Genomic DNA, 12,583 nt, shown 5'->3' with positions numbered 1-12,583 from the left:
AAACACAGCTTAGGCTGACCAAAGTGCTGTACAAAAAAGCACTAAGGTGCTATATAAAAAAAAAAAAAATTAAATGTGAAAATAAAATTAAAAAACAAAGAACACACTTGGATAACAATAAGTAGCAATTTGCAAATACAGAATTATGGACATGTTAACACTATATTTATAAGGTTCTGCATTAGAGGGGATGTATTTTGTTTTAGGAATCCACACTGCTTTAGGACTCACTTGTGCCTTAGCCTGCTCTGAAACCCGAACAGCAGTGTTGGAACGTTTAACATTTGAATGCTACTGTATCACTTCACATGTACTTTTTAAGTAGTGGTGCTGTAAGTTGTTATAAACCAGTTATCCAGAGTATATGTAGATCACATCTGTTCAAGAGCCTGGAGCAATAACAGACACAAAAGCAGCCGCAGCAGAGCTACTAAATCCCGCTCTATTTTCAGTTATCACTCTTGCGAGCCAAACTATCATGAAGTCTTGACCTTCTATAAATAGTAACTCAACCCAGTCCCAAAGGCCATGATATTTGAAAGGCATATCTTGTTAATGTCAGCAAGAGCCGGCAGACAACACTAGTATACTACTATGAGTTGGACCACAGCATAAGGGGGAAGGCAGTGTTTGCTGAGCTCTTTTCAGTAGGATTCAGTGCTGCACGCGTATCATTATCTTGTTAAAAGGGGGGTTCCTTCTTTATACTAAATTGGTTAAAAGCTGGATGAAAGAGTGACTGTTACTTTAATGTCAATACGTACTGGATTGGACTGCAATTTGGATGAATGTTGACAGAAAAAGTACTGGGAGTAACATCACATCTTTCGAACCATTTGCCACTCTGTTGTATATCTGGAAAAGATGCAACAAAAAAAAGCTAAAATGCTACTGATACACACCACAACTGCATCATTTGAAGAATTTTTCGAACTTACACAGTATATAAATACCATCTACACCACTTCCTGTTATGTTCCTTTTAATGTTCCTTCATGCCAAATGACCCCCACAACAGAGAAACCATCACACAACAGATGACAGAGATTGAAGCTGGCATGCCCCCGATTTGTCCATTATGATGAGCAAATTATGTTCTTACATGTCTACTGGCTGTTCTGTCAAATGTTACATCAAGCATTTCAAGACCACACTGACTGAATGAATGCACTGGCTGATGAAAACTGAATAAAAGCCAACATTATTCTCAATGCGAAGGCAAATTTTCAACAACAAATGGAGTTGTTAGGACAGTTTAGCCACTGGTTCGTGGTTCACGTCCATGTGCCAGCCCAAAGTGACCAGTTGTTTAAAATAATTTCTTAGTTTTCTATCCACAGTATATGTCTGTCTTTTCAGCTCACAGTTATTTATGATCTCTACATCATGTAATCAAGAAGACGTGGAAGTTTTAATTAATTTAGATTTTAATTTTACTCCTTAGAGAATATTAAGTCAATTAACTGTGATGTTAATGAATGCTCTGATTGCCCAACAGTGTTTACAGTTATTCAGGCGCCTGTGTTGTCAGGCAGGCATTAGAAAAGGGTGTAGACAGCAACTGATTGACGGTGGCTTGTAAGAGCTATAGGCTGGTGCCAACTAGGATTTATGTGGCAGTTTACAGTTTCTCACTTTTTTTGCCTTAATCCTTGTGTTGTCTTCCTGTCTACCTTGAAAAAAAAACACATTTTCTGATGTTTTTGACGCCTTTTTGTCACAGTTTGTATATGCTTTTTCCAACGTTTTAAATTGTTAATTTTTTCTTCTACACATTTTCAGCGCTTATTTCTACATCCCATATTTTCTGATATAAAACAAAAATTGAAAACGGGTCAATTTGACCCGAAGTCAACACAAGGGACATGCGTGTTGTTTTTTCATCACACTGCTTATTCTTATCAGATTACAAAAATAGGTAGACGGTATGTGTGCAGGCATAGCAGGGAGTAAAATAGGGAATGAAAAGGAGCTTTTGTGTTGACTTTATGTTGACATTTAAGATTGGGTGTGGAGTTTCCAAATATCTAATAATTTTCATAGCAGGCATCTTTTAGCGCTGATTGGCTACTAATGTCATTGCAAATTCGAGTTTGGTGGCATATGGCTGCAATAAAAAATGGTTCTTGTTTTCTGGATCTTTTATTTATGTTAATCATATACATAAATGAGTTTTTAAAACAAATTTTAAAATATGTTTTGGGTTCTTTATTGATTGGGTCTTTTTTTTTCACTAAACCACAAATGCTGAGGAGATTCTTGTTTTTCTATACTCCTAAAAATATGAAGCTGACATTACAGCAAATCCTCCCTTCACACAGTCATAAATGTATCTGAAAGCTGTCACACAGAATAATGTGTTTCATTCGCAGGTGCAATCTACGTCTGGCACTTCCATGTCCTAAACATCATGTTGCACTGCATCCTTTTCATAAGCATTCGATTTTTTTTTTTTTTTTTTTTTTTTTTTTTTATTGATCCTTTTTCTTATTTTTCTCTCAGTTCATTGGTATTCTTGCATCTGGCTAGCTGGTGGTGAATTCAGCTCTTTCCAGGTGAGGAAAGGAATACATTTTTCATCTCCACAACATCAGGATTCAGGTGTCATGGGATTGGCTCCAAAGGAAGCAACACGTGAAAAGAATAGAAACGAGACTTGTCAGATTGATGTGAGATCCAGTAATAAACTAATGGGAAGCGCAGGGTATGTGGTTCAATGAAAACATGCCAACACACTCTAAATAAGGTCAGATGGATATTCAGACTGTACAGGCGCTAAGCAGCCAAATAATGACCTCAATTTGATCTGGCTGTAGTTCTCTCTTGCCTCATTCACACATTGACTCACTGACATTGTTACACAGTCTGTTGGTGGGAAAGCTGTTTCTTCCCCTTTGCCTGAAGGGAATGAGCATCTTTGTTTACATCTCCCCAAAAAGTATGGACTTAAGGTATTACGCCTAATTGGCACACATTCACTTCTGCACATGAGGCTACAGCAAGCAATTGTTCCTAAACCTCAGTGTTTTCTTATTATAATGTATTGCATTTAATTAAGTTACATAGTTCGAAATATGTGATGATTAGCAGAAGATAGTGGACCCAAATGCAAGGAGAGGCAGGCAGGCAGGGGAAGGTTGAACACGAAGATTTAGTTAATCCAAATACAAAACAAACCTAGGGAGTTCTGTGGGCTGCAGCAGGCGAAAAACCAATACAAAAAAACCAAGGGAATCCAAAAAAACCAAGCAGGAAGAAATAGGGCGCACGGGAGCTGACGCAGACACGTACAAACTATCAGGACACAGACTGACGAGCAAAACAATCTGACCCCAGACAAAGGGAACACGGGCTAAATAAATTAGGTAACGAGAAGACACAAGACAGGTGACACCAGGGCTGGGGAACAGGTGGAGCACATCAGACAATCACACAGGCGGGAAAACAAAGGAAGTAAAACTAGACATAACAAGACAGAAAACAGACTATCAAAATAAAACAGGAAACAGAACATAAACAGGGAAATGCACAACAGGGAACAGAACAATACACAACAAAATATACACAGACCACAATACACAACACAGGATAAATTTACAAGACAGGGAACAGAAAAATACTGAATAAATATACAGAAACAGGAAACATACAGAAAACTACAAACAGGCAACAGAAATAGAACAAAATACAAAGCAAAATTCTGAAACCATGACAAAATATGTTCTAATAAACGGTAAATTTGGAACTTTAGCTCAATTAAATTTCATGCACGTGACAGCGTTTATCTCCAGTTACCCCGTAATGATTTTACAATAGTGACAGACAAGATAAGTATTTTTTTGTGGAATACAATTGTATCTCTGCTGGTGGAAAAAGGCATTTAATTGCATCCAGACTGGACATTTCTGTTGTATTTCTGTGTTCTGAGTTAAAAGGGTTTTGTGTTTGCAGAATACCAATCATCTGATTTGCATTGCATTTCTTGATGGCAATGAATCACGGCACAGCTGGTTCACAGGGACGTTGTTAAGTTGCGGTGTTTTACTCGGGTCAAATGTTGTTTTTTTTGTCTCACTGTTGAACCTGTCAACATTGGGCCAACATAGAAGGAATACTGTCACCTGGTGGTAAATCTGGTAATGTCACATTGGAAACCACCAGCTTTGTTGTGTATTAAGTAGACTGGATATGACTAAAAAGCACTAAATGGTAAATGGACTGCTGTACAAAGCACTTTACAGTGTTGCGTCACACACACACACACACACTCGCATCAATGGTGGTAAGAGCAACTTGGGGTTTAGTGGTGCTTCATTTTACACATGAAGTTAAGTTTATCTGTGAAAACGGATGTCTAATCTCATCTATGGCTCTGAAAGAGGTTTAAAAAAAATAACCCTGCTGATGGTAAATTAAAGACTACTAAATTAGTGGGAAGTGTATGATCCAGCTATCAATTTGTTATAGGTATCAGAATATTTGATAAAGCTCACCCATGAGTCAGTCTTATCAGCACTTTTTTCTCACTTTTGCAAAGAAAAATTGAGTTTTCCTTTCTGTGACAATAATAGAGAATTCTTTGCACATTTTGTGACGAAACCATTTTTTTGTCAGAAATGTTCATTGGATATAAAGGGAACAGACCTAGGAGTCCATGTAGACAACAAACTGGACTGGATTAAGAACTCTGGAGTACTCTACAGGAAGGGCCAGAGTCGCCTCTATTTTCTGAGGAGGCTAAGGTCCTTGAACATCTGTCAGACAATGCTGAGGATGTTTTACGAGTCTGTGGTGGCTAGTGCTCTCCTGTAGGCTGGTGCATGCTGGGCAAGCAGGCTGACACTGGCAGGCACCAACAGACTCAACAAACTGGCAAGGCCAGTGATGTTGTTGGGGTTGACCTGGACTACTTAAAGATAGTGTCAGAGAGGAGGATGCTGTCTAAAATACGCTCCATCCTAGACAACTCCTCCCACCCAGTTGAGTTCCCTAAAATATAAAAATGTTTTCTAAACAGTTATCAGGACATAGACAGTGGGGCTTTTGCTTGTCAGAGCATCGGCACAAGACTGGATTTATCGGGTAACGTCAGTAATTATGACTACGCTAATTTAGCTAACTTTAGCTATCAACAATAACTCTGTGGTTAGGAAAGACTAGGATTAACACCATTTGTTATAAATCGACCTGTGATTAGGGATATATGATACCACAGTCATGCCATTTAGTTGTACGGCAGGGATACAGTAGTGCACAGAATCCCCATGGTTATCACACATTGATCGCCTGCCGTTTAATCACGGAGCGTTGCCCTTCATATGAGTAGCATAGTAGACCCCACAGATCCACGCAACTAGTGTTGCTCTCCATGTGAAAAGCCCTTATAGCAGCTAAATAGAATTCAGCCATCATGAATCTTATTATCTACACCTGTGATTTTCCTACTGTGATGTATGAAATTGATTTTTTTATGTTTATCTATGATTAAGTCACATTATCACATAACGTCAATATATGTAGGCTATTTTCAATGTAATGAGAGGAGTTGGTGCTAATACTTGTGACTTTAAAACGAACGTGGAATAAAAGCTCAATAATTCATGTGACTGATTAATACTCCATATTATGAAAAGATTGTTACAAATAGATATAGTATGAAAGATACTATATATTAGTATTACTTAAAACTTGATCTGCTACATAAATCCAACATTAACATTATGACAGACCAATACGTCATTCACCCATTAATCAATATTGCACTCTGCAAAGCAAATTATATGAACACAGATTAGATTCAGTCAGTTGGGTACTCTTAAGACTTACTATGAGACAGTGTTGTAGTAGAGAGAGAGAGCTTAGAGATCGGTCAGAGATCGGTCTTAGTCTCAAGACCACTTTTTGAAGGTCTCGTCTCGGAATCATCCACATTTTTACTTGTCTACATCTTTGTCTTGTCTCATTCTCAGATAAAGAGGACTCAGGATTTTATTTCAAGACCACAACTGCCTTTTGATTATTTTATCAAGGCATTTCTCATGATACATGGCAATAAAAGAGGTGAATGAAGAAGAATCTAAATTAGTTTTCTGTGGGTGTTTTTTTTATGGGGATGTGGATCTTTCAGATCAATTTGAGGAGTGCCTATGGTTAGCATTTTCCACATTTTATCGTGGCATGCAGTGTGGGACTCTCACTGGTCTGGAGCCTCATTTATAAAACTACGGCGAATTTGCTTCAGAAGTGGCATACGGACGAAACATAGGATGTGAGTATGCACAGAAATATTTGTATTTATAAAACCGTACGCACACGCACATCCTACGCCAGTTTCCCTTTATAAATCACAATCGACTCTGAATGTGGCGCAGCTTTGGCGGCTTCATGTCATGCCCATAGTTTCCCTTAAATAGTCAGTGAGACGTCCCAAATTAATATTCATTCATACCGACATGTACAGAGAGAAAAACAAAGCAAAAGAATTTCACTCAATGTGAAGTTGTAGTTCTTGTTAGAGAGGTGGAAAAGAGGAAAACATGTTTGGATTGCCCAATGTGGGCATTACTAATGACAAAAAAGCTGTAGAGTGACAACGTGTTGCAGACGCAGTCAATGCCACAGGCTCATTAGGTCGGACTGTAGCCAAAATTAAAAAGAAATGGTCCGATATTAAAATAGTTGCAAAAAAACACCTAGCGCTACACAGAGAGAGTTTTTTTGCCACGGGACACCGGAGCTGACCCCTCTTGAAGTGGGACTGGCACAGTGTGGTTTCGCCGAGTGCTCCTCTTTGTAACGCTGGGCCCAAAACAGCACAGAAATCCAACAGGACAGCTCAATGAAGTTGGAACTGGCTCTGAAGCCACTCGTCCTCATTTCAATCATGAGAGACTTTGTTGCAGATATGCAAAGATGTATTTGTACATATGCATAATGTGAAATGTACATTATTTGGAGATTAGACTCCATCGTTAAAGATATTCCCCCGATGGAGTCTAGACACTGGTGGTGGTGTGAGGGAGCCCGAAGACCGGACCGAGGAGCCAACGGGAGCGGTCTGCCGGAGGAGGACCCAGGGAGCCGTGTGTGATGAAGACTGGAGGTGGAAGGGGAGGAGGGTTGTGCTCTTTGCCCGAAATGACAACTGAGCAGCAGAGAAAAGACAGGGATTTAAAACAGGGATGTCATGCTGTGATTGGCTCGTGAAATTCATGGCCGCTTCTGATTGGTTAATAGAAAAGTGAACGCCTCTAACAGCTGTTCAGTTTTAGAAGAGAGAAAAGTGATTAAAGGAGAACTCTGGGCAATTTTTACGTTAATCTTGATCGCTATAAATATGTGAGTACTGTCGATAGCCAAAAAAAACGAGTTGCTGCACCTAATGCCCATAGCTCCCAGTTAGCTAAAACGGCAGTTTTGGGGGCATATTCTAAAGAGTGCCTTAGTGCCTCTTAACAGACACACAATGCAATTATAATGTCTGTGCAACGTGAACAGGGCTCTTACATGACGACAACATGCGTTTTCAACTCAGACATCCTGCCGCTAGCTCGTCCTGCTAGCTGCCAGACGCTAGCTGCCGTCTGGGATGAGTGTATTCAGCCAGGCTTCGATGATAATCATCACGCAGCAGTTCCGTGTGTATTTGTAGCTCATCTATTGTGTGTGACATCAATCTGGCATTGGTGAGTAGGAGTCTTGGCAGTGGCGATTTGTGTGGTAGTTTCCTTAGCCGGGCTAGCAGGCCCGACCAGCGTCCTTGCTTCTCCTTCCTCGCCTGCCGCAGCCGACAACAATACAACGAGCGCCTGCTGGTCTGGTGGATGTCCTCCAGAGGACAGGTCATGCCTTCGTGGCGAAAAATTGTAGTTTATTTCCCCCTCAAAAAAATTTAATTGAGCACTGTAGTGGTTATGATCATATCAGTGACTATGTAACTACATGGAAACGGGCCAAGTGATGTCTGTGGCTTGCACAGTAACAGCGTTACTGAAGGCTAGCTGCTCCGCCAGATGGAGGCATCGAAAACAGCATTAGTGTAAACAATATTTGTCCTGTTTATTGTATTATTCATGAGAATAAATTCCATAACACATATTGTTCTGTAACAATATAGTTACAGAACATTTTTTTTTAATTATCTTAATTACAATTAACGATAGTATCTTGTTTTATTTTGTCTGTTTTTCACTGCAGATCGATCAAACAGGTGTTTGTGTAGGATATTAATTGTAAGAATGACTTTGTGATTTCTTCATATCGTCAATGAGAGGAGATTTGTTTATCACAAAGGTCTCAGTTTAACGTGTTTCATCCATCTGCCTTCGGTGTCGCCGTTTCTCATTTCACCCGTTTCTGTGCGTATGTCTAGGTCAGAGTGTCCGTGGAGGACCGCACATTTTCCCGTCAAGTTTGCTTTTTTATAAATCCCAATTCTAGCGTAGAGAGCGGCTTACGTCTTCTTTTGTGCGTACGCCATGTTTATAGATGAGGCCCCTGGTCTTGGTCTTGTCTTGGTCTCAACCCCTCAAAGTCTTCGTTTTGCCTCGGTCTCGATACACTCTGTTCTGGGTGATGACTTGGTCTCGGTTAAGGTGGTCTTGACCCCAACACTGCTATGAGACCTTACTTGCACCGCACTACTGCTGACTTTATGTTATCTTGTTTGTTTTTAATATTAACTGCTTAATTATACTGAGCAAACTGCTTATACTGCACGGCAGAGTGTATCAGAAGAACTGCACAATCCACAGGAATGTTGTGAGGTGGTGGAAGACTTAGTTGTTCTTAAGACACAACGAATAACTTACAGTTTGCTGCAGAATGCCAGAAAGCACGCTCAATAACATGCATGCTTTACTTAAGTCCCGAGGGCTTTCTCATAATACGAATGTTGCTCAATATTTTATTGCAATTGTGGATACATATCCCTCTGCACAACAGATATGCAACTCTATTTTCTCATGTAGGCCTCAGAACTTTACTCTGCCTTAGTCCAGAACAAAAAATCAATAATTGCCTTAGGCAGGTCACTAAAACACACACAAATGTTTGGTAAGGTGTTTTGGGGGTAGAAATACCACTAATGTTAACAATAAAAGTGTTTTGGCCAGGGTATGATTGTGTCCCAAAGGGAGGGACAAAAAGATAACAGCTGGGTGAACATTTTATGATTTAGTGCATAACAGTAAAACACACGTTTCTGTTCTCTTTGTATTGCCTTTTCATTAGTTGATTACAGCAGCCCTGAAGTGCAAACCACTACAGCAAAAGAGAAAATGCATCAGCAAATCACAAAACAAAACAGCAAATTAGAAAACACAACAGCAATTCACAAAACACGAGAGCAAAAGAGAAAACACAACGACAATTGGTCAGACTCGAACCGGAATAAGTACATATTGGACAATGATTCTTCGTCGCTGATTGGATGCACTGTCTGGCAGTCTGTGACAAACGGAAGTACTGCTTCTTTGGATTTTTCGGCAGACTGCATGCCTTGCATATTGTTGCCGCTCACTGGTCGGGTTTACATTACAGTTCATAGTGTACAAGAAACAGAAGTACTTGCTTTTGCTGTGTTTTGCAATTTGCTGTTGTGTTATCTGTTATGCCGTTGTGTTTCATACTTCAGGGCGCCCGTAGTTGATGCTTTGTTGCACAGTAGTTCTGCTCTGCAGGTATTGTTTAAAAACATATCACGGCCTCATAGGAACAATAAGACTAAAAGTCTACAGACATGCTAGCAACTCTGTCAGGTGTGTGTGTGTGTGTGTGTGTGTGTGTGTGTGTGTGTGTGTGTGTGTGTGTGTGTGTGTGTATTCTGTGTTATAGAAAGTGTGGACCTCTCCAGTCGACTCTCCGTCAGCTCTGCAAAAGGTCTACAACGGTGTGTGTATAATTTCATTTCATCATTTAATAATTATTTATTTTAATTATTGAAGTCACACATACTTCTGAAATACACAAGTGAAAAGTGTCTGAATTGTGGCACAAATTTCTCTTATAGACTCTATTAACAATTAAGTGAGAGGGAAAACATATGAAATGGTAACCAAATTCAAAAACTGCATAACATGTTCTCTCTTAGCATCAATGTAGTCTGCACTGCCAAATCATAATACAGGGCCAATAGTCACAGCTCAATCATTGTACAGATATTGAAATGCAGAAGGCTGAGGAGAGAGGCTAAAGGTAAAATGCGATAAGATGGCCACGATGAAGACAAGAAATTCATACTCACTCGACCTTCGTGCTAAGTAGAAGCAGCAAACCATCATGGACATTTAACCTCCAAAATGTGTATGAACTATACTCTTTAGAGGAGGGTTTGAAACAATCAGCCCTCTGATGAGGACATTGTTTGGATTTCAGTGCACTGTATCGGATATGTGACTGGCAGGCAGATGTGTTGTGGACATATTCATGCATTGGCTTTGGGTTAGTTAGCTGAATTTCTGGAGTTTTGATTTTTAGCAGTGAGGCTTTTGAAATGTAGCTGTAAATTCAGCTAACTAACCCAACTGTAATTCAGCCTGTTCGCTCAGGCTGAATTGTTTGCAGGCAAAAAAACATTTCAGAACATACATTTTTCATACCTTATCCTCAGATTCAAGATTGCTTTGATTTTATCTCTCTCACAAGGAAGGCTTAGACCCATACCGGTTCACCTTAACAGGCTTTTACGGGGTTTGTACGAATGAGACAACTGTCACTGATAAGTCAAATATTTTACACTGACTTCATGGCATATCCTACACGCCTGCTTATACAACAACATCCCTTTAATGCCATAATGAGTCCAAACTTAACATAGACAGAGCAGCTCAGATATTAAGCTGGAACAATCATCCAAAACATATAATTTCCCCCAACACAGGTTAAAATGGTTACTGTATGTTCTCCAGCACCAGACTTTTATTGCGCTTACATCCTCTATTTATTTCTGCATTTAGTAGCACATTTTTTTGTTTATATCTTTCCTTTTAATGTGTTTTATGTCTTATTTCTCATGTTAAACATTGCATTACATTTGAACATTATTTACAAGAATAATAAATGTTAAGCAATGTTTGTTAGGTCCTAAAAGTTTACCATTTCAGATTTCCCATTTTACATTTCCACTTCATGAGAAAAAACTACTTTTTTTATATAATTTCCAAAGTCCAAAAAAAAATGTAATTCATGTTTTAACTGCTACAAATCTTAATCTCAGCAGCATCCCCTTGTTCCATCTTCCCTGTGATTATACACTTTATTTTCTGATGAAATTAATGTAATTAGGAGAACTGAATATGACAGGCTAATCAAATGACATCATGGAGACACACCTTGTCAGACAGGTTAAAATTACAATTCACCTATAATGGCCGGAAGTATGAGTCATTGAAGAACCATATCGAGTTTGTCCTCAATAACGTGGAGAGGTTTTTAACAGCATCCCAGCAGCTGGTGAATCGTGCCTCGCGCTTTGCTCAAGGACACTTCGGCAGCATGAAAAGGGTGGGGTTGACGAACCTCCCTTACCACTAGGTCCCCATTAAATAAGATGCCACTCCTATGTTGAGATGCTTTATTCTAATATGGTACTAGGATAGCCTACCTGCTTTAGCCTATATCTATCAAAGGTTACGATTCTGTGGTTAAACGCCGTTTAATCCTACATGGCAACGCTGCTGTTAGTTTGATGGGGAGCAGGATTGGTCAACTGCAGCTGACCGCGCCCTCAACCCATATAAGCTACCTACCAAACTATTACCATCAAGTGTCGGGGGAATGACGGCTATGCTGCTGCTGCCGCTGCTCTCAGTGCGGCGGAGGAGAGAAAGCATATTTGTCTATACGGAGAAGCTCTGGGCTTCCCTGCCTGTCTGCCTCCGTCGACACAGCAACATCTAAAAGATAAGAAGACTCCTTTCTGAAGACAGAGGTCGCATCTTCATCTGCCGCATTCATCTCTGCTCAATTTAGGATTTTTCCCCCCACCTTCCTCTCCTTTGTGCTTGTGTTTGCCTGGCTGGAATAATCAAACCCCTCGCGCCGTACCCATGTGTCGGATCGCTGGATGATGCACAGGTAAATGACACCCGACACCTCCTACACAGAGACGACCTTATGATAAGGTAATTAGCTTTAACGCGTGCTGCGCTAGAAAGCTACAAGATAAGCCATACCGTATCTGTGTGTGTGTGTTTTTCAATGTCTGTGGTCCGGGATTGTTTGCATTGTAGTTCGGGTGATATTGGAGCTGCTGCTCACCAATTATTGTCACTTGTGTTGAGGTGCCTTTTGGAAATGTAACTTAATGCACCCGGAGATAATGAGCTTTCATCGACCATCTTTGTTATCACTGTTTACAGTCAGTTGAGGTGGGTGGAGGAGAGGTTTCCAAATCCTACACGGTTGCAGATCAGGTCGCTTAATTGCATGCCGGAAGACATATCTTGTGGTTGGGCTACAGCACCTACAGCGGTGGCTATTCCTTTGAATAACAGCTGCAGCCCGGGCAGATATATGGAAACGAACCACAAAACCTATAGTTTTATTTTTTTTTTATTTTTTTTTTTACAGTGTATTCATATAA

The 12,583-nt window shown here is 40.0% G+C and overlaps 1 protein-coding gene across 1 annotated transcript in view; it reads left to right on the top strand.

Moving 5' to 3' along the window:
* The first annotated feature begins 11,775 nt into the window (after nucleotides 1–11,775).
* Nucleotides 11,776–12,583, top strand: part of nrxn2a (neurexin 2a) — a 129,497-nt gene continuing 128,689 nt past the window's right edge. Inside the window, exon 1 of the mRNA XM_078266310.1 lies at nucleotides 11,776–12,075. The gene's annotated coding sequence lies outside the window, so the exon portion shown is untranslated. The remainder of the gene's footprint in view (nucleotides 12,076–12,583) is intronic.

This window comes from Sander vitreus, chromosome 13 (genome assembly GCF_031162955.1).
Source record: "Sander vitreus isolate 19-12246 chromosome 13, sanVit1, whole genome shotgun sequence".
NCBI lineage: Eukaryota > Metazoa > Chordata > Actinopteri > Perciformes > Percidae > Sander > Sander vitreus.
The sequence above is the reverse complement of the archived record's forward strand: the minus strand, read 5'-3'. Positions and strand labels throughout refer to the sequence as shown.